Raw genomic sequence first — 24513 nt, forward strand, 5'->3', positions numbered from 1 at the left:
CTCTTCTTTGGCCATATCTTAAGTAACTTTAATTAAAAATCATCAAAATGCCATTGTGGTATATTTAGGGGCAGTCGTTCCTGAGCCCTAAAAATTCTGATGGCTAAACATGCAGTCTATGGGGATGCAAAGAATTGGACACAACTGACTGACTGAACTGAACTGAAACATAAAGATTAGTTCTAGTCCAGGTCCAATGCAAATCAGTGCATTCTCTGTTCCTTGAGTTAGTAGATGCTTGCTCCCCCTGTTTTTGTGTCTGCGATCTCATAAGCCCTTGGAATCCTCCCCTGCATCCTATGGCATTTGGCTAGATATTGAATGAAAGAAAGAATGTGGAGAGTCAGGTTGAAAGAGATCCGGAATTTGGCATACACCACTTTCATCCACATACTATTGGCCAGAATTCAGATCTAAGCACATAATGGGTGGTGTAGTTTGGCAGTGAGGCTGGCAGAAAGATCATGGACATTAGTGAATAATTAGCCAACCAGTGCCAGGCATGCCTTTATGGACCTTAAGGTATACTGACTGACAAATTCAAAGTATTCAGATATTCACATGTTTACTGTTACCTTAGGGATGATTTCAGCCTCTAAGTCTGTGATCCATATTGTCAATAGTTCAGCTGATGATAATTGAATAGTGCTTTATACATTTATTTTTATTTTCTTCCTTAAAATTGTAGAATTTTCCATGCACTTTATCTTTACACTACCTGAGATTTTTTTTCTTAATATTATAAGAGGTTGAAGTATAGAATTTCATGCTTGATGGCTTACTAATGGGGATTTTTGTAGATTCTAATTTGTGATTATTTTCCAATTTGAATAATGTTTATTATATCAATTTTACAACATAATTTTATGAAGATTTGACAGTTTATACACTTTGATTACCATTCACATACAAACATAATTATTCTAACAGTGAGTTAAGAAAGTAATGTTAAGAATCAGATTTTATTTTACTGTTTCAAGATTTACATAATTCTTTTGGATTATATACTCTGGACACTTTTCTCTCAACTGATTTTTAATATGTTTTCCTAGTGAAAGTTATTAATTTATGTATAAGGAGAGCTGATATGAATACATCTGTTGCTTGCGTCATCCTTCTACCCCCTCCCACCTCAATTCTTTGTTTTCATGGATTATTTGCCTTGAAGATGCATTTTTTATAAAATTAATATGTTATTCTTTTCTCAATAGGTCATCACCTTGAGACTTCATAGCGTTTTTCATTTGTTCATCTTTCAAATTGTACATCGTCTTCAATTTTAAGTTGAGACTTTATAACTTGCAACATCTCAAGTGCATAGTATACCAAATTCAGTATAATGAGAAAATGTAACCTTTTTTACCCTGTGAAAGCTCTCCAAAACTCTTTGATTTCATATAATATTACCTGTTTCCCCTACAGCCTTGATGTAAAAATTGTCATTATTAATGATGATTTAGTCATAGGTATATCTCTATTTTCAAAAATTTCACATTCTGGACTCTTTCCCCATTAACCCTTTTCATGGATATTTAAAATATCTTTGTGGCCAAAATAATAATATTGGGAAAAAATAGTGTCATATCTTACATAGACCATGATAGACACATATTATTATTTGTTTAATGAATAAATAAGAATTAGGAGATGTTGCTCTTTTCAACTCTATTATTTTCTTCCTGTATTCAAAAAAAAAAAAAAAAAAAAAGGTCAGTGAACCAAAAACACAATATTTAGAAGTGACTTACAGACTAATTCCCTGGTTGATGTTTTGTTATGCCACCAGATCAAAAGTAAATAGGCTTCTTTTTTGATTTTTATATATTAGATTGTACTTAAATATAAGAGGAACCATAGGCTGAAAAGATATTAAAAATTTTAAAGCAATTTAAAAATTTTGAAGATACTCCATAAAAATTGAATGTGATGTGCAAAATATACACTTCTTTAAATATTTAAATTAGAATTAAATTTTTGAAGCTAAAATTAAAGAAAAGATTCTCACTGGATCTGCAGAAGTAACAATATTATAATAAGGCAAAGGAATTTTTACTCTGTTGAAGCTAGTGGTGGGTATATTCCTCCAGCGATTGCTAAGGCCACCAGTATTGTTCTTCAAACAAGTCTGTGAATTTGTTCTCTTTAATGATTTCCAAAGCACCTGGGAGATGTGATTCTCCAGAGATTTTGAAGGGATTTGATTTTTCATGCCAGAGTACTATGGAGAAAGTTCAGGTATTGAAAGAGTGTATGAGAAAATCTATATGGGAGATCAATTTCACAAGTGCTTTGTAAAAGCATCAGGCAAGAATCTCACTTGACACAGAATATAGAAGTTCTGTGCCCAAAATTTTCGACACACTCGATCTTGTGGACAAAAATATAGATTTGAACTTACAAAATATGATGTCCTGTCAAAGGACTGATCGTTCCACAATTGAGTTCAACAATAAATTCCAAGAGGCTTGTAAAACCCACCACGGATGTGATCCCTGAACAAGAATAAACAGTTCGTCCACAGCTCTGCCAAGATATGAATTTGGAGCGTGACATGGGTAATAAATTAGTATATGAACGATTCAGTGCAGGATTATAAACTATTATCCAAGCACTTATGAATACTGTCTTTCATAAACCATTCTATAATCCAAGCAGACAGTTCTCTGTCAGCCTAAATGGATGCATTTAGGGTATAATAGGTATGCCTGGGAGGGCCCCTCTAGATCATTTGTGGTGGCATGGATGCCTGAGTGATGAGGAAATAACATTTATCAATAGTCAGTGTTCTGCAGAGAACATGGAAATACCTGGCAACTCTCCAAATGCATAAGAGAGCAGATCTCGACAGCCAAGTGTATTATGCTGTGGGTCAGGCAGAGAATATTTGGGTTAATCAGATTTTATGGTTAAGCGATAACTTGCCTTCATGGACAATTTTTAAGGAATTAAAATACAATAAAATACAATTTATGAAAAAAACAGTCTAACCATGACTTAAGAGTTGATCATTCAAAGCACTTGGGGAACTTACAAAGCGTTAGGGATGTAATGTTGAATCTTGACTATCATTTTACTGAAACTGTGCAGGCTACTAGAACTGTCTGGTAGATGGCGCAGTGAACCACCCAACCTTTGTTCCCTGTCTGTCATTGATATTTCAGAGGATGGAAGTGAAGGCTTTACTTTAAGCATTTGGTTACTTTTTACATTAAAGAAGTAATCTATTTCAATTGTTGTTCAGTCGCTGAATCATGTCCAACTATTTGCGGCCCCAAGGACTGCAGCATGCCAGGGTCGCCTCTCCTCCACTGTCTCCCAGAGTTTGCTCAAATTCATGTCCACTGAGTTGGTGATGCCATCCAACCATCTCATCCTCAGCAGCCCCTTTCTCCTTTTACTTTCAATCTTTCCCAACATCAGGGTCTTGTCCAATGAGTTGGCTCTTCACATCAAGTTGCCAGACCTTCAGCTTCATCACCAATCCTTCCAATGAAAATCAGGTTTGATTTCTTTGGGGATTGACTGGATTGATCTCCTTGCAGTCAAAAGACTCTCAAGAGTCTTCTCCAGCACCATAATTCAAAAGCATCCATTTTTCAGTGCTCAGCCTTCTTTATGGTCTAACTTGCACATCCACACATTACATATACTTTTTTATATATATTTATTTGCAGAAAATAGTAAATGTATTTTTCTATGAGATTTTAGCATAGGTGACAGTATGGAGTAGTGATTGAAAGTGTCTCTAGACTCAGAAAACCTTGATTCAAATACCAAATCTACCAAATACTATTTTTATGACTCTGGGTGATATAATTAAAACTCTTCCAGCCTATGGTTTTTCATTCAAAAAATTATGTTTTGATAATAAGCATCCTTAATAATTTGAAGATGGAACGAGTTAGCACCATGTAAAACATTTAGAGAAGTGTCTGGCAATATTGTTAGTAAGTATATCATAAATGTTAGCAATTACTAGTGTATTTCATATTGGACTATCATGGAATTGATTCTTAAATGGCAGCTTCATGCCTGGTTCATTCTATTCTGTACCTCATGCCTTTGAACTTGCTGTTCCTCCACCTGGGAGCCTCATTCTCAGTAACCTTCCAACCCTCTTCTACTGCGTTTTCAAGATGCAGCTTTATTGAATCTTGGTTAAGCTATCTGTCACTCTGGTCAGAGCTAATTTCTAATACTCATGATAGTAGAATGTCATTCACTGCTTCCTTTGTGCCTAAATTCTCCCTAATATAATCTTTTACTATTTTAAAAGTAACTTTATATATGAAATATTTATTTACATACCCATATCTCAAACTGGACCATGAGCTTCTTGTAGACAGTGAGTCTGTATCACATACAGAAGGCATTTACTGACCATGAGCTTCTTTGCTTGCTGAAAGGAGAAATGGACAAATATTATCACCTCCCATTTAATGATCTGAAGATTTTGAATCTTAAATCATGAATATATTTTTTAGTGTCTTGACCTTCACTTTTAAAGGTAACAATGATATATGTTGTCTATCAGTTTTAGTGGGGATAGGATTCTTGTTTGCTTTATTTTAGTTAATTTTTAAATTATGTATGCACATGGAGGAAATTCAAACATATGGAATGATGTACAGTGAAAGTAGAGTGTTTCCTTCATCCATGTGCCCGCCTCTAGTCTCCCTTCCCAGACTTATTCTCCGTATTCAAGTTCATATGTGCGTGTGTGTCTGCCATACACACTTCATACATTTTATGCAGATGGAAACTAGGGAACATATTATGTTTGACCTTTATTTTTTGGGTGTTTAACTGGAACTTTTTCACATGAGCAGCATAGTAGATCCACATCAGTTTGGTAACAGCTGCATGATATTCTATCCCGTGAGGATCCGTGTCACAGAGGGAGGGTCCTCTGATACAGGAGCCCCTGGGGAAGGCGCTGTCTTTCCGCCCTGGCTGCTTTGCTCAGTAGCATCCACAGAGATGTCAGGATGAAGAGGAGTGGCTTGCAGGCTCAGCATCATAACAAGGGAGGGAGGAGGAAACTGTTATTTCATATAACTTAGTCATTGTTTTCCTTCATAAAAAATTTTAGTATGTATTTTATGCAATTTGTAAACATATAGTTCAAAGAGGATTTTGAACATCCTGGGTAATCCAAAAGCTTTCATGGGTATGATATTCAAATTGAAATTGAGTGACTATAGCATTTTTTGGGGTGAGCAGTGAGATTTTTCTTTTCTGATTATATAATTTGAACATATGAAAGTCAAAAGCAAAAAATATATATATTAAGCATAGTTAAGAATATTGGCAACAGAGAAAACCAAAATTAACCTTTTAATACACATTCTTGCTTCACCTAGTATAACGTCATAAGTGATCTCTATGGCATTTTATATACATATATATGTGTATATATATGTATATATGTGTATATATGTATACATACATATATATGTGTGTATATGTATATATGTATGTATATATATGTGTATATGTATATATGTGTGTGTATATATATATATTTAACAACATCAATTTGGCATTTGAGAAATGTGCTATAATTCCCTTAGGCATGTTGAACATAACCAACTTTAAAACCAACCATTGGACTTTGTTTCTGATGTTTGCTATTATTAGTAACAGTGGCACAAATATGTATCTTTTATTACTCTCAGATAAATTCTTTAAAATTAAAAGTGGACTTTCTGGTTCCAAGAGTGTGAGCAGGGTTCAGCTTTTTGATACATATTGTCAAACAACCACCTAAGGAGATGACAGCTCTTTAAATGCCTACTGCCGGTGTGAGAGAAGATACACGTTTCCCTAAATTCCTTCTAATTGTGGGTATTTGCTTTTGTCTTTTCACTTTGCCTGCTTTATATGTGGTTTCTAACTTTTGTGATGCTGATCACTTTTTTAAGAGTATTTATATGCTGTTTATACTAACATTTGTTCTATCAAACATTTAAAATATTTTGTCAGTTTCATGTTACTTAATTAGTTTCTTTGTTTTGATATAAAGAATTTTAAATGTTCTTTGCAGACAAATAGAGAAAACTTGCCTTTTATGATTTTTACTTTGTTTTTTATGTTTAAAATGTCATCCTACCCAGAAGTTTTTAGCTTTGAAGTTGTATGTACATATAGGGCTTCCCTGGTGGCTCAGTGGTAATGAATCTGCCTGCCGATGCAGGAGACATGGGTTTGATCCCTGGGTGGGGAAGATCCCTTGGAGAAGGAAATGGCAACCCACTCCAGTATTCTTGCCTGAGAAATCCAGTGGACAGAGGTGTCTGGTGGGCTACAGTCCATGGAGTCACAAAGAGTCAGACACCATTTAGTGACTGACAACAACAACAACAGATATAGTCAGATAAACACTAACTTAACTTCATTTTCCACATTTTATCTTTTCTAATCCACTGTATTAGTAAGGGAGTAGAATACAACAAGCCCCTAAAATGTAGTTGCTTAAAAGTAGTAGAAACTAATTATTTCTCACATAATATTCTAGATGTAGACCAGTGGTCTAAAACAGATAGGCCATTTGGTATATGCAGTCCCAGGGACCTTGTCCATCAAGTTGTTTCTCCATTTTAACTTTTTTCTCCCTTACCTGCAGAATCAAAACTGGGTCACCAGTAAATCAGTTACTTTTCTAATCCGTGCAAAAGAGACAGGGAGAGAAGAGAACATGTTTCTTCTTCTTCTTCCTTTTCCTCTTCCCCTTCCTTCTCCTTCTTCTAGAAAGGCATCCAGGAGTTGCACACAGTATTTTTCACTCATGCCAATTGGGTTGGTACTTCTTTGCGTGACCACATCTGCAATGGAAACTGGGTGTGCTAATCTGCTAGGGCTGCCCTCACAAAGCACCACAAACTGGGTGACTTCAACAACAGAAATGTGTTGTCTCGCAGTTTGAGATGCTTGACGTCTGAGATGGAGGTGTTGGCTGGGACAATTCCATCTGAGGCTGTGAGGGAGAACCTGTTCCCAGTCCCTCCTCCAGTTTCTTGGTGGCTTGCCAGCAGTTGTAGGCATTCCTGTTCCTTGGCTTGTAGAAGCGTCATCCTCATCTCAGCCTCCATCATTACGTCTTGTTCTCCCTGTAAGCCTGTCTCCATGCCCCGGACACCGATCATATTGGATTTAGACCCACCCTAATCACCCCTTGTGGCTCATCTGGTAATCCGCCTGCAATGTGGGAGACCTGGGTTTGATCCCTGGGTTGGGAAGATTCCCTGGGGAAGGGAAAGGCTACCCGCTCCAGTATTCTGGTCTGGAGAATTCCACGGACTGTATAGTCCATGGGGTTGCAAAGAGTCGGACACGACTGAGCGATTTTCAGTTTTCACTAATCACCTCATCTTAATTGAATGTATCTTCAGTAATCCTATTTCCAAATAAGGTCACATTCCAAAACTTTAAGATGAGGGCTTCAACATATAAATTTGAGGGTTCATAATTCAACCAAAAACACTTGGTAATATGTTTTTGGTAACATAACACTTGGTAAAAAAGTTAGGGGAATGTAGAACTAGGAACCAATGGTTGACCTCACCATCTTGAATTGATTTTAACCTAGTGTCTGAGAAATACTATAAATTCTTTTTTATTCAATGCTTAAACCAATTTCCCAATATCATTTAATAACCTCCAATTTTCTCACTATACCATCTTTGCTATATTCAAAGTAAAACACAAGGTCTTAAACACCATGTGATCTCTTTATGTCTAATATTTCAACTATGGGCTTCCCAGATAGCACTAGTGGTAAAGAACCCACCTGCCAATACTGGAGACAGGAAGGGTTTGATCCCTTGGTCGGGAAGATCCCCTGGAGAAGGGCATGACAACCCACATCAGTATTCTTGCCTGGAGAATCACCATGGACAGAGGAGCCTGGTGGGCTAGCGTCCACAGGGTAGCCAAGAATCAGACACAACTAAAGCGACTGGGCATGCATATACATGTGCTCAACTATAAAATGAGACCAACTATAGAGCATGGTGACTATAGCTCACCACACTTTATTGTATATTTGAAAATTGCTAAGAGAGTAGATCTTAAAATTTCTTATCATAGGCAAATAAATTTGAGGTGATGGAGATTTTTAACTCACCCTATTGTGGTAATAATTTTGCAGTATGTACCTATATTAAATCATTATGTTGTATACCTAACAGTAATGCATTTGTTATATTATCAATTATGTCTTGATAAAACTGGGGGAAAATGAGACTAACCATATCTTACTTCCTGTAGTTTCTACTCTAGCCTGTAGATATTATCTAATAGCCCTTGGAACCACACAATTTTTGTATACTGTGACTTTACAATATAGAGAAAATATTTTAAATAGTTTAGGATAAATTGGACCATTCATTATATTATTGCTAACACAATATTTAGGAGCTGCTAAACTCACTGCTGACTTGCCAAGTGGATATTATTTTTTTCCCTATTTAAAGGATGAATATAATGAAACACAAAAAGAGGTTGAGAGACTTGCCTAAAGTCACAGAGCTATTGACCAAGTAGCATACTGAAATCTAGGTTCATGAAATCTCAGGGCCTGAGATTTTAAATGCAGTGTGATATACACTCATCTACTGGACTCAAGTGGAGAAGGCAATGGCAACCCACTCCAGTGCTCTTGCCTGGAAAATCCCATGGATGGAGGAGCCTGGTAGGCTGCAGTCCATGGGGTCACTAAGAGTCAGACATGACTGAGTGGCTTACTTTCACTCTTTACTTTCATGCATTGGAGAAGGAAATGGCACCCACTCCAGTGTTCTTGCCTGGAGAATCCCAGGGACGGAGGAGCCTGGTGGGCTGCCGTCTATGGGGTCGCACAGAGTCAGACACGACCGAGGTGACTTAGCAGCAGCAGCAACAGTGGACTCAAGTATAAAAAGAGATTGACACTATGTATGTACAAGCTTTTTATTAAACAATGTGTGTGTATATATGTACACACATACTTATATATATATACAACATGTATACATTAAGTATATACTTATTGTTATAAGTATATAATATATAAATATATAATATTATATAATTAATTATTCATGCAAGATACCAGGTGATCTATCACTTTTCTTGCATGAATAGGAGTCTTAATGAAAATATCATTCTGTCCTTCTCAGTGGTCAGATTGAGTCTCTGGTATGAAGGTATAGAATCTTAATGAAAAAGTTCATAGGTAAACCCAGTCAGTCATCATCTCTGACCTCCCATAATTTGCAAAATATTTTTGTGTCCTTAATGAAGGCATCATTTACATAAGCCCGAGTCTCCTGCTGTGTGAGTCATCAGTGTGAGGCAAGTTCACCTTTAAAGTATTAATGAATCTCCACTTTTCCTCTGCGTATCTTAGTGGGAACCTTTTGTGGCTTTTTGATCAAACTATTCTCCCATTGAAAGCATTGTCAGTAGAATTCCTCTGTATGCATCTAGTCAACTACTATATCCTTTTATTCAAGGATCTCCAAATCCTCAGACATTACCACAACTGTATATATCAAGTTAATGGTTCAACTTCCTTATTTATTTGTGAATCTGTCACTTTATAACAAGAGAATTAACAGCTTGTCTATAGCATTTTTCTAAAGAAAAATGCTGTTTTTTCTAAAGAGTGATTTTAGTATCCACACTATAGCATTTTTCTAAGGAGTGATTTCTGTTATTTATCAAATAATCGCCTAAGTTACATACAGCTCTTTCTCCCTAAAACTGCCTGTGATCTTCACAGGAGGACAAACTGCAGAATGACAGACTGGGTAACTGGGACTTACTCTTTTTTCCATTAGTCTGGGAGACTGTGAATAATTTCAACCTACTATGATCAATCAAAATTACATGTACATATTTAAACTTAGGCATCAAAAAATAAACATATTTAGGCAATAAATTTTACTGCATGGTTACCATATGCCAGGTATTATGCCAAGCCTTAGCAATACATCAACAAATGAGACAATCCCAGCCAACAACAAGCAAGCCTTAGACTGTGGTGAACAGTTATATAAAGCAATAAGCCCAAGACAGTAAATGTACTGATAGAAGTATATACACAGTATTATAGAGGCATGTGGAAAGGCACATAGCAAAGTCACAGTGGGCAGGTTGGTCATCAGGGTGATTCCCTATAGAGAGAAATGGCAGAACTAAACCTTCAAGAAGATGCTTACAGTGTATACACTTTACTTTCTTTAATTTTAAATATTATCATTTTTATATTTATGGTTAAATATTATCATATTTGATGGTCTCTTTCCACCTAGGACAGTGTCATTCTGGAGAGTTATACTGAAAAGTAGATTGCTGTTAATGGATTGATTTTACACACAAATAGTCCATGGTGAGAGCTTGCATTCAAAAAGAGAACATTATACATTTTCGAGAAAGAATTACTGAAACCATTAATATACTTAGAGCAAGATGGCTAAATATGACTCTTCTTTATGTTATCAATAATAGTTTAGTGACCATCATGGACACACGGGCCTCTGTGAGCTCTGGGGTCCAGACAATATTCGACGGATCCTGGGAGGCGTCTCACACAGGCCTGTGTAAGGTAATGGGTGTGCAGACCTCCGTCTCAGCTCTGACTCTAACTGGCTGATGAACTGGCTCCAGCTTTTTGGTTGGTCCGGGAGCCTCTGAAGACACTTGATAGACAATCACTCTGAGATGACAGAGATTTTGTACATGTCCAGCAGTTCACCAGAGAAGTTCCAAAATATTACTAGAGCAAAAAAAAAAAAAAAATCCAAATTTGCACTCTTGGAGCGGGTAAGAGGAACTGTTTGACTTTCTGACATCTTCCCTCTCCCAAGGCAGCCCAGCTCAGGGCCAAGAGAGTCTTTTCGTCCCAGGATTTCTCCGGGGCAGAAAAGTGAGAGCATGAAAGACAGAAAGAGTGGCCCATCTTCCCCAGCCGTGCAGGCCAGTGTGAAGGAGGCCCATCTCCCTCACTCCATCCTGAACTGAGTCGTGAGCTGCCTGTGACGGGGGCTGGGAGCACAGCACCCTGACTCTGACTCTTAGCACAGGATCATGGATGCTACTCACTGAATCATGGGCCCCGTCAGAATGCACACGCAGCAGCCACTGAGACACCTGGCCCACGGATGCCCCCTACTGCCCCCTGGGACCCCAGGGACCTACAAGACTCACCCTCATACAGTCCCAGCCTGAACAGTAAGCGTGAGCTTCGGTAGAGGGTAGAATAAACACGTGGTAATCAGCTCATGAAAAATGGGTGCATGGAATCATCACATACTGTATGTCAATTACATCTCTTGGGGGCTTTCCCAGTGGTGATAGTGGTAAAACAAACAAACAAACAAAAAACAAAAACAAACAAACAAACAAAAAACCCGCCTGCCAATGCAGAAGATGTAAGAAACATGGGTTCAATCCCTGGGTCAGGAAGATCCCCTGGAGGAGGGTATGGCAACCCACTGCAGTATTCTCGTCTGGAGAATCCCACGGACAGGGGAGCCTGGCAGGCTACAGTCCATGGGGTCACAAGAGTTGGACACGACTGAAGTGACTGAGCTAGAAAACAAAGCCTAGAGAAGCTCTAGAATCCTCTAGTTAAGACATAGCACATATTAGAAGACCACAAAATGCTTGTTGAATCAGTTAATTTAGAATAAATAAAGATCAATTACACACTTTTAAACTGAAGAGACAGGGATGGAAATTGTATGTTACTACTGGCGGAATAAGGGCTTCCCTGGTGACTCAGAGGTTAAAGCATCTGCCTGCAATGCAGGAGACCTGGGTTCGATCCCTGGGTCGGGAAGATCCCCTGGAGAAGGAAATGGCAACCCACTCCAGTATTTTTGCCTGGAGAATCCCATGGACAGAGGAGCCTGGTAGGCTACAGTCCACGGAGTCGCAAAGAGTTGGACATGACTGAGCGACTTCACTCTCACTGGCAGAACAGCTTTGCCAAAGTTTTCTATAGAATGATAGATTCTCCAAAGTTGTTTATTGATGTGTGACAAAAATAAATAAATAAATATGTTGTATTGAAATGATTAAGGAAAATGTTATCTGAAAGAAAAGTAGAAAGATTCTCTTTTTGCAAGATCTTTTAGAACTTTTAATACGTTATGCAATTTTCCCTGAAATTATTTATCATGGAAATTGTTGCTTCTGGAGAGCATCTAACATGCCACAGAACTGGTGTCTCGTAATGTACTGTTTGGGAAATACTGACGTGAGGAATGCAGGAGAAATTTTAGGAAAGTGAAATAGATATTTGTCGATGAACTCAAAGTCCTCTAAACACAGAAAAAAATATACTCTTTTTTTTCTGCTGCTAAATTGAATCTCTATCCTGGACTTCTATTCCACTTGAATGAAGAGGCTTGTATTTAGTCAGTTCCAGGTAAATACAATTTCAGGTTATAATGCCATTCATTTGAGACTTTCCTCCTCCTCTCCCTTACCAAAGTGGCATCAAAGAGCTGGTGCGCTTACTTCGGATCTTAGCATTGAGAGCAGACATCTGGTTCTCATCTGGAAACTGTCTACACGGCTACCAGCTGTGGTTTACACAGTCCCATCTGGTTCTCAGTTGTTGTTATTCTTCTCTGCAAAGTCTGCCTTTGAATCTGGCTCCCCAAACACACCATCATACCAGCAGCCACTTCAGTGTCACGTCCTCCAGAATGAAAGACATCCTCATGTCAGCCAGCTCCCTCTTCTCTCTTAGCCCATCTCTGGGCCTTCCTCAAAATAAGGAAAAATCAGGCTGCTCCATCATACTGTTCTAGGTCCAAGGGGAATTTGGTGAAGTTACCTGAAACCATCTCTGGCTCTAAAACTATCGCCATGTCAATTGACACAAGAAACTGCCTATAAAGATGCCATCTCCCAAGGTTTTCAGTGGGACATCTTCTTTCTAATATCCCCAAATATCTTAAAGGAATTCTGGGTCTGGGTGCAGAAAGTTGGGATATGAAGAGTAATTGCAAAAGATCCCACTTCAGGTACCACACTTGATCAGTAAGAGTGGCTTCATACCCGGTGGTTTTCAAATGAGGCACTGCCAGGCCCCAGGCCAGGGTGGAGTGTATCTAAAAGGCATCTTCATTTTCTCACCTTTAAAAATCAGGGGTAAAAATCAGTTTACTACAAGTTTTGTGCTGTTAGTACATTCTAAAGATTCATTTTACAGTTTATAAAAACAGCCTTTCAAAAATGTGTTCTATTAGGTGTCTGTTGAAAATGTAGAAGCTTTATCTCAACTTAGATACTTGTAGCAAAAAGGAGGAGACTCATTAACACCAACGTAAGTTATTTAGTCAGACACCATTGAATGAATCACTTTGTGAAAAGCCATACATATTGTCCCGAACATTGCAAGTGATTTGAAATAGAAAATTTTGATCTTAGGACAAAACAAACAAGAAGGCAATGAAACATCCTATGTGTACATGTATCTTTGTGAGCTAGAAGATGATTGCAATTCATAGAATAAAAGGAAACTAACAAGTTTGGCATTCTGTTATATACCAGACCTTTACATATAAAATACTGAATTTAGATAGATACCATCATTACTTATTTTACAGATAAGGAGACAAGGTCAGAAAGGCAAAATAGATTGTCCAGGGCATGAAATTCTAAGGTGGTGGAGCTCATATCTACATCTGTCTGTCGACAAAGCCCATGGCATCTTCACCCTCCCTATGGGGACATGTATGTGAAATTAAGAATTCATATCAGAAACTAAGAAATTCATATCAGAGATTAAGAAATTCATAGACTGTCTTAAAATTTAAGTACAGAAATTATAAGAATCTAGATCCCCTGGAGTAGGAAATGGCAACCCACTCCAGTATTCTTGCCTGGGCAATCCCATGGACAGAAGAGCCTGGCGGGGTACAGTCCACAAAGAATCAGACATGAATGAGTGCACACACACACACACACACACACACACACACCATCTTTTTCATCCCTGGACTCTGAACATCCTCAGACAACTTTGTATCATCTCAGGACCAGAGTAACAATCCCCATTCCCACCCAACTCCTCTAGGAATCCTGGCACTTTGGGACATTTCCTCCAGAAAGTGAACTTTCATTTTCTGACCTATTTCTCAGGCAATAGGGCTCTAATGAGAATCTGGTACTTTATTCAATCTTTGGGAGTAGCTTGCTTAGTAAACTGTCCTTTAGAGGAAAATAGACCCCAATCCCCTGCTCCTTTCCAAGCTACCGCAGGTCTTACCATTGTCAACAGCAAGCTTTGTCCCCTGTTCTCTAAGCAGCAAACCCTGGTCAGGCTAAAGCATCTGGAGAGTTGTAGCCCTTCTGGAGGGTGAGAAGAAGGACATTTGACTCACCAAGGGCAGTAGTCATTGTCTCTTCTGTTCCTTGATGTATCCCAAGAGTGTGGACTGTGTTGGTGCCACTTACATATATTTGTTGAATGCAGTAACAGAAGGAAGAAAAATGATCAAAATGAGTCTTCCCTGCTGTGTATTTTCTTCTCATTTCACTGTCTGGTCCTTCAATGTAAGAGAATGGAGTGGATATGGTTGACTGGGTCCTTGTGTGAACAACGTGTGGGGTTCAAGTGCATCATTCGGCCACAGTGAATCTGGGAATTAACACCTGACTCGTCCATATTCCAAGTTCTGTGGCTGCCACACTGTCCCTGACTGAAACTGTTGTATGATTTAGCATGTCTATTTTTACTGCCATAGTTAGATGGAATAGGATGTCAAGACTGGAGAATCTTTGTGATGGCATAGATTCAGCTTGCCAACTCATTACCTAGCTGGGGTTGGTTACCCTTTTGAAACTCAGATTTCTATGTAGTGAGAATTCACTATCTATGCTAGAATTGACTGGAGTTTTCACCGATGAATACTTAATCTGTTAAGTATCTAAAAAGTGTACTAACCCTATAAAATATTATATACCCTGAAGAGTTGGCTTTCTGACATTTCTCTACTGTTTTGGACTTGAGCCAGTCAATGGAATTGTTTCTGGTCTCAGGATAGTTTTCCATCTTGCCACTAGATGTCAGGAACCATAAGAGTCAGCTTGCATCTACATTATCAGCAAAGAACCATCCTCCAGAACTATGTTCTGTTAATTCTTTCTCAGAACTAACATTCATTTGTTCCATGAATACTTACTGAGGACCCACTCTGTGTCAGCCACAGTTTCAAGCCTCTAGGATATATGAGGAAACAAAACAGACAGTGACAAACCTAAATAAGAACAAGGGACCTGGTAGGGTTGGGTGGTACATACAGAGAAGAAAGGCTTAGAAAACAGAAAGTGGGGAAGAAATCATCAGAAGGAAGCATCTGGTAGGCAGAGATAAGTGTAGAGAAGAGTAGCCAGGTGTCAAAGCAGAGGCCAAAATGGGTTGGTGTTCATTGGCATCCTTTGTGGAGCAGACACCTGACCCAGGAGACAGGATAAGGTGTGCAACAGATTTATTGGGGGGAGGGCACTTGTAAAGAAAAGAGAAGGCAGAGCCAATAAAGGTCAAGAGGAAGAGTTTCCTGTCCCTGAGAAGCCGAGGAGAAAGCAGGAGCCCCAGGAAGAAGTGCCTAACTCTTTAGCGCACTTCCAATGGCCTCACTGATGGGGAACTGTGAGCCAAAATTAAGCTAAGGAGTCCCGTGTCTTTTAAGAGTTACTACGTGATCCTTGTTTTGCTGGCTTGGGATGTATGGGCTTATGCACGAAGAAACTAGTGAGTAGAGACTGACAGAAGTTGGTACTGGCTGGTTATGTTCACCACGGCAGGATATCTGAGTGATGCACTTTGACTGTGGCCTCAGGATTCAAGAAGGCTAGAGGTAGGAGAGCAGACAGGGGAAGAACTGGAGGGGAGCTATGCATTTACTGGATAAACCATTGTTGAGCCAGTGATCAGTGCATAGTGGGCATTCATTCGTAACTTTTTAAGCTATTTTATGTTTTGGAATTTTTTGTTATTGATCCTCAGTGAGTGAAACTGTATACTCTTGAATGGTAATTAAAATATCAAAATGGAGCATATTATCTGTTTATAAACCAATCTCTATTTTTACTGGACCTCAGTTATAAAGTCTTTTGTTCTATCCTTTATATCATGCAAAACTTACTAGATTTATGACATCACAGGAAACTAATAATTCCAGCCTCTTGTTATATATATTACTATCTTCCTTTTCCTTTTGAAGGAAAAAGAAGAAAAGGAGAATATTTGTATATATCTGACCACCATGATATGTCTTTATAGCACATATTGGCTCAGGTAAGAAGCAAGTGTATTCATAGCTTTAGCAGAGTTTATTATAGAGGTGCTCAAGAGTTTGAAAACCATAGATAAACCATCATTCCAATAACTACAGATTGTAAAAAATTTATAAGTATTTTCTACCTAGAAAGTTCTGCCAGTTTTAGAGATTGTTGTTGTTAGCAGTTCCCAAAGACTGAATACTTGAGTAAAACTTTCCAAAAAACAGAAGTCCTAAACAAATGTTTTGAGAATCTCATGAGAAGTAATCTATCGACATTTTCAGTATTTCCTTTAGTGGCTCAGGGAAAAAAAATCCCAACAGAATATAATTTTTATTTTTACTGCACTGCTACTCTTTTCTTTCTTGAAATACATTAAAAATAAGAACGTATATAAAATATAATAATCCAAAGTTTACATAGCAAGAATATGTCTCTACTCCACTAGGAAAAAATAAAAATAAAACATATTGTGAAAATGTGGCTGCCTTACTACTCTGACAGAAGCCACATACTCTTAAAATACTTTATCTTAAAGAAATAAATCTATGGCTGATTCATATCAATGTATGACAAAACCCACTGAAATGTTGTGAAGTAATTAGCCTCCAACTAATAAAAAAATTAAAAAAAAAAAAAAGAAAGAAATAGGACTCTCTATATTAATTTATACAGTCAAGGGAATGCTGTCAAAATACTTACCTTGAATTTCTGAATTACAAATATTCTAGGAATAACATCTTAATTCCCAGAATATTCTTTGATATGCTATCACTTCTGAGAAGGGCTTCCCAGGTGTCCTTAGTGGTAAGGAACCTGCCTGCCAGTGCAAGAGACTCAGGAGACATGCATTTGATACCTGAGTCAGGAAGATCCCCTGGAGGAAGAAATGGAAGCCCACTCCAGTATTCTTGCCTGGAAAATTCCGTGGACAGAGGAGCCTGGTGGGCTACAGTGAAGGGGGCAAGACACAATAGAACATGATGGAGTGACTGGGCATACTTCTAAGAAACTTCTGGAAAACCTAGATTCTTCCCAAATGCTTTCCATTCTGATATATAGATAATATTCTTTCAGGAGTTAAGTAGGTAGGCAGTGAACCGGAAAGGCTGAATATATTCCTTCTTAACTTCTAGAAAAACCATTGTAAGATATTGGTTTTTAAGTGAGCCCTTATAACTGTACCAAATTGGTCACTTTGACTTTTGAAATTGCAGTAACTTTCAACTCAGCATCTTTTTATTTATGTATTTAGTTATTTATTTACCCCAGCAGCACACAGATAGCCAGAATAATAGTAACCTAGGATTAAGGAATGTTTGAAGCCAGAGGAAATCCCTAAACTGGAATTTCTAGGAGCCCTTCCCTGTAGTTCAACACCTGACGTAGAGCCTAGATCTTTCAAGAGTGGAAGAGAATTCTTGTTTCCTTAGGTGCAGTGAAGTTCAGGTCAATGCAGTGCAGTCGCTCAGTCATGTCTGACTCTTTGTGACCCCATGGACTGCAACACTCCAGGTTTCCACATCCACCACCAACTCCCCGAGCTTGCTCAAACTCATATCCATTGAGTTGATGATGCCATCCAACCATCTTATCCTCTGCCATCCCCTTCTCTTCCCACCTTCAATCTTTCCCAGCATCAGGGTCTTTTCCAATGAGTCAATTCTTCGCTTAAGATGGCCAAATTATTGGAGCTTCAGTTTCAGCATCAGTCCTTCCAACGAACATTCAGGACTGCTTGCCTTTAGGATTGACTGGTTTGATCTCCTTCTCCAACACCACAGTTCAAAAGCAGCATCAATTCTTCGCCACTCAGCCTTCTTTATGGTCAACTCTCACATCCATACATGACTACTGGAAAAACCATAACTTTGACTCTACAGACCTTTATTGCTAAAGTAATGTCTCTGTTTTTAATATGCTGTCTAGGTTAGTCACAGCTTTTCTTCCAAGAAGCAAGCATCTTTTAATTTCATGGATGCAGTCATCATCTGCAGCGATTTTGGAACCCAAGAAAATAAAATCTGTAACTGTTTCCATTGTTTCCCCATCTGTTAGCCATGAAGTGACGGGACCTGATGTCATGATTTTTGTTTTCTGAATGTTGAGTTTTAAGCCAGCTTTTTCACTCTCCTCTTTCACTTTCATCAAGAAGCTCTTGAGTTCCTCTTCGTTTTCTGCCGTAAGAGTGGTGTCATCTAAATATCTGAGGTTACTAATATTTTTCCCAGCGATCTTGATTCCAGCTTGTGCTTCGTCCAGTCTGGCATTTTGCATGGTATACTCTGCATATAAGTTAAACAAGAGTTTTCTTGTTTCCTATTCAACCTCCTTCCCACTTGGGTGCAGTGAAAGGGGCTCATAAACAAGCCCATTACTGGGGGGCTTTGCCAGTGGGATGAAGATGTGTGGGGAGCTTCCAGGAGAAATACCCATCAGCTTGGAGGGAGCATATGGTGGTGCCACTTCCCTGTTTGGAAGCTTGTGACACAGTCTCCACTGCACCTCTCATCACCCCTAAATCTCTCGGTGGAAGACCAGATGACTCTTCTCCTCATGAACTTTGAGGGAGAGAGGGCAGAGAGTCTGTGAGCTTTTTACAGAGGAGTCTCAGTAATAAATGATGTTTTGAAAATAAGGGAATCCTTATGGATAGCTCAGATATCAAGATGAGAGCTCCCAGCACCTGGCTAGGGTTAAAATGGTCGGGTTATTTTTTTCCAGAGAGAGAATGTGGAAACATGGGTGGTCCAAGACCCTTTGGGAGGAGAGAATGTTAAGATTATGAGAGAGAGAGATGGAGAGAGAAAAAGAGAAGATAAAGAAAGGGGAGAGGAAGAGATGTTTTACTTTCATATGTACTTCATGCAGAGATAGAGAAAAGAATGTCTGGTGGAAATGACCTAACTTACTACCCCCTCTTAATAAACTCTAGATTCTCAATGAATCCAGTAGTCCTCATCAATTCAGAATTTATAAGTCAAGAAATGAAGAGGCTGTACCATATTGTCCATTGAGAGTCAGAAAGTGTGTTTGGTCACATACAGTGGCCACTATCATTCAAGTAGCCAAGTTGCTTAATAATCTGTTTTCCTTGGCATACTCACATTCTCCCCATGCTTTTCAGCCCAAGGAAAATAGGAGAAATAGTACATATATCTGGGCTTTCCTGCTGGTTCAGTGGCAAAGAATCCACCAGTCAAGCAGGAGATGTGGGCTTGATCCCTGGGTCTGGAAGATCCCCTGGAGAGGAAAATGGCTACCCACTCCAGAATCCTTGCCTGGGAAATCCCATGGACAGAGGAGCCTGGAGGACTACAGTCTATGGGGTCACAAAAGAATCAGACATGACTAAGTAACTAAACAACAACAACAAGTACATATAGCAAAGAAAGAAAAGTGTAGCTCCAGGAAAATATTGGGTTGACAAAAAAGTTCATTTTGGTTTCTCTGTAAGATGTTCTTATGAACTTTTTGGCCAACCCAATAACTAGAATGAGGAGCTACCAGCAAGAAAAGTCACCATTGGTTGTTCAAATGTCCCAGTTTCCCATCAAGCAGTTTTTCATACGAAATACACAGAGGCCACATTTCCCCCTTCTTAAACTCTCAAAGCACCACTGCATTTATTTTTATTATTATTTTAATGTAAAGAAACAGATCATTGGCTCTTTTTTTTTAATCTGCAGGAGAATACCTGTTACCTACCATCGTGAATTTCCATGGTGTTTCCCCTTTGCAGGCGATGCTCTGCCTTAAATTTATCTTGTCAAGCTATTAATTCTCAGTGAGCACAGGCTCAGATTGCACGCACATATGTTTGCCTTTGAAATAAAGTTGTTAATGGCTAAATGTATTCACTGTTCCTGGTTTCACAAGCTCAGGATGGCAGGCACCATAATGTTTTCCAAGTACTGGTGACTGTTTTTCTTTGCACGGGGCACTGGCCTGTCTCTCACATTCACAGCTGCTGTGCATGCTTTGCATTTAGAAGGAGGAAAGGGAGCGGAGAGGGGAAAAATCCATTGGTGATTGGTGCGCAAACATAAGCAAGCTAGGAGTCTCCCTCTTGGTCTCTGGGATGAATCTGAATTGCCTGCTATGGATGCACTTTGCTAAGAGGAGCAGGGGTCCACACAGTGCCGGGGAACTGGGTTAATTGAGAAAAAGTTCTTGTGACTTTAAGCTGCAGAAAGCAGTACCCCAGGGTCAGAGGGGTGAAAGCAAGTTCCTCTGCTGTCAGTGGTGAGAAAGGAAGCCAGAGGAGCTGCTTGGGGTCAGTGAACCAGGCTGCACAAGGACGCCCCCCGACTGTGGCCAAGGTCCTCAGCTTCCAAAAAGAAGAGCTGCCAGTCTCCTGGTGCCATCATTGGCCCCCATGCAGGAGAGCTTTTGTTAATTTGCCTTTGAGGAAAGTTATATGTCCACAGTATTAACTATTCATTGTAAATACGTTTATATCTCAAAGAGATAAACCGCATTATTTTATATGCAGCATTAATGACATTAACAAAAATAGACCTACACACACACACACACATATCCTAGGATGGATAGTCAGCTGAACCCTGAAAGATTAGGAGAGTTTTCTCTTTCATTTTATACCCTACTGTAGTGTTTTTTATTTACTTTTTGCAGGTATTATTTTTGTAATACAAGGAATGTAGTAATAGCTTTGAGAGGGTCCTTTTAATATTCATATACTTTAAAATGTTCCATGTTCTCAGAGTTGTATTATGTCTAAGTACTCTAGGCAGAGAGTGGGCACATTATGAGGCATGGTTTGAGGGAGTTGGCGGTGCCTTTTTATAGTTGATTTTTTGTTTTTTGTTGATTGCTTTTCAACATTATCTCTACCCGGCAATATAGACAAGGTGAGCACACTCTTCAGGTGACAGCTCTTGTTCTGTCACTTTCATGTTCAAAAGTGTCCTGATATGATCAACAAAATTTAAGATGAGTCTAGTTATGGGTCAGCATGTGAGTTGTTGCTCATACATTTAATCCATGCTTGAAAATAATTTTGGTAAAAAAATGAGCAGCTGCTGGTCACTTTATAGGTGATAGGTACTTTATAAGCATTTAGCTTAATCACAATCACACACACACACACACACACACACACACACGTGAGTTTAAAAAGACTCTATTGGCCTTACGACACAGTATGTAGGATCTTAGTTCCCTGACCAGGAATTGAACCTGCACCCCTTTCAGCAGACGTCTCAACCACTGGAGGCAGGCAGCATAGAGTCTTAACCACTGGGCCACCAGGGAAGTCCCTTGAGGTAAATGAAATTACATTCATGATGAAGAAATTGAAACTTGGTAACTTGCACATGATTTTGTGTTAAACTTTGACTGTCTTACCTGCTGATTGAGAAATTCACTCGTACTCTGTCATTGACTCTCTGTCCTTTCAAACATTTTCACACACATAGAACTCTGATGTCATGTAATTCTTTCCATGTACTCCTAACTTTTTCTAATAACATTCTCCCAACTCTAATACCGCTTTAATACAATTTCATAAATAGACTTTGGTCGTGTTCTCAATTGAAAATTCTTTCTCTGCAGGAAGCTTTCACTGTCTTTGGTGCTTCGATCCTCCTCTCTGGTTACACGCTCTCATAGTTCCCTCCAAAGCATTAATCAGTTTATGAAGATTTATCTGGTAAAACTCTATATCCCCAAGATTCTAAGCTCCTTTCAGGCAGGGAGCACCTTCTTTTACTTTTCCATATTTTCACAGTACCAAGAGCACATTACCTTTAGAGCACTAACATTAATACACGCTCAGTAAATAGTTCTTGAAAGAAGGATTGGCCACATCCTACTAGAAAAGTCAGAAGAGGACTTTCTAGGATCTCACAATGATACTGAAGGATCCTGCAAAAATGAGGGAGGTGTGGGAGAAGGGAGAGGAGGATCTTTTCTTCAGAGGCTCAAACCTACAGGAACAAAGCCAGAATAGGTCAGGATTTCTGAAGTATAAACTCCAGCTTTGGATGTAAACTGCACGTGTGACTCCTGAATAAATCATTGTCGCATCAGTTTGTTTTTGTCCTCGTTGCTATTGATTAGCCACTAAGTCATTTCTGACTCTTTTGCAACCCTATGGACTTTGATCACTTCGTTTAGTCTGTCCTTGCTGTTCAAGAGTGGTCTTCATTTCTTAGTCCCAATGCCATTGCCTCGTCTTTTGTCATATCCTAAGAATGTTACTTTTTTTTTTTTTTTTTAAATCACTGTGTGGTTTAGGCATGGCAACTTGGGAAAAAGAAAAAACAGTCAAAGCTACTTTGGGAGAATAAATATCCACAGCGAATAGTGGGGAGGGGTAGGTGTGAATGAGGGTAACCATGGAGAAGCCAACTGACTCTTCCAAGTCAACCCCAGTGTTATTTTAAATATTGTTGTTGTTATTCCCATTTTATGGCTGTAGAAATCATCTAACATTGAAATAAAGGGAATGACATAAAGTAAATACCCTCAGTGGTTAGAATATTCTACTGTTTTGAAATATCCAACTGCTTCAACAAAATGTCTTAAGATCATGCAGGAAACAGTATTTGTGTTTTATTCTTGACCCTAAATGAGGGAAGTTCAGATGAGTGCTCCCCAGAACTCAAAACTCCATCCAAGTTTTTCTTCCCTTAATAATATTAGAATAATGATTTTTTAATAAAAGGCTTTCAAAACTTATGCTTTTAAAACATTTAAACCTTAAAGCGGTAAAATATTTTACATTTAAAAAATTATCTTTACATCTCTCATTTTCATTTGCAATGACAGCAGTAGGCACAAACATTGGTACCTAATGAAAAATTCTCTTTTGAATTATCTGGCTTTAAATTTAGCAGCAGAAAGGGCATCAAGTACGTTGGTTCTGGTATTATTATTAGATTTGACAAATTCACAGGGATGTTTCTGAACTAAAGAGCACCCATGCCTACATAGTTATATTAAGAAAATGATAACACAGTGGCTAAAATTGCCTCCTCTTTTCAGTCATCCAATGATTTATCCAAACAAGGATCTCCATTTTATATGATTGGATCACTACCTCTAAAATTTCCTTTGTGGGTATGAATAGAAGTAACTAAAGTTAAGATTTTTAAAAAGTATTGTTTTAAAAGACACAAAGCACCTCATATTTGAATCATATCAAGATTGGACCAATTTTTTTGAATCATTGTTAGTTTTCAGCAATCAGAGACATTAAGTATTCCGAGAAAACAACTACAGTCTCTGAATTTAATTCTATTTTGCATTGTCTCTTATTATTGTTCTTATTTGTGTATCACAGTCTAAAGCTTTGACATTGTTTGCTATTCTATTAGGAAAAATGGGGGATAGGAATTACAAAGACCAATAAAAAATTCACTGAACCACTGAGACTTGTAGGTTAATTTAATGTAGAGAGAAAACTCTATTTTAAATGTGATGATATACCCCAAAAAGGAGACTATTTAACAGTGTACTTTCCCTCCAGCAAGGCACAAGGACATTGGGTCCTTTGTTTTCATTTCTTTTCATTTTTAGATTATTAGTTAAGCAGGACAAAATAATGTAGTTGCAAAACAAATGTCATTAACTCTAGAAAACAAAGTCGCAAATGAGCCCATTTCAGTCAAATGCCTAAGATTCTTTTAATCAAGTATTTATTGCCAGCAAGACAGTGACCTTGGCCTCTATAAATCACCCTCAGTCCATTAGAAACATTTATTGCACTTATTTTATGTAACCTGCTTCTTCTGTGTACTTTTTTTTTCCTGTTAATTTATACAAGAGAAAATCTGGGTTCAATTTTTGGAAGAGGTTTTTTTTTTGTTGTTTTTTTTAGCAATTTTATCACTGGATTGGCAGAAACTCAGAAAAGCAAAGTGACTAGCTTCAGGATTCCAAGGAGCTGGGGGCTCAGCAAGAAATAGTATTCAATAAAATATTGACTTCCAAGTTTTGTCTTAATCATGAGAATACAAGGCACAGATGTACAACTTGCCCCCTCCAAAAAAAAAAAAAAGAAAACCGGAACATGAAGTATTGCTTTGCTTTGAACCGTGTTGGGTGGAGGGAAGGGGAAAACTTGAACTCACGAGTTTCAAGTAGCTTTATCATCTGTGAAGATGAATGGATTTTTAGAAGATTTCCCTCGGACTTCCCTGGCAGTGGTTAAAACTGTGCTCCCAGGGCATGGGGCATGGGTTTGATCTTTGATCAGGCAAATAG

The sequence above is a fragment of the Cervus elaphus genome, chromosome 32, assembly GCF_910594005.1.
Source record: "Cervus elaphus chromosome 32, mCerEla1.1, whole genome shotgun sequence".
Classification (NCBI taxonomy): Eukaryota; Metazoa; Chordata; class Mammalia; order Artiodactyla; family Cervidae; genus Cervus; species Cervus elaphus.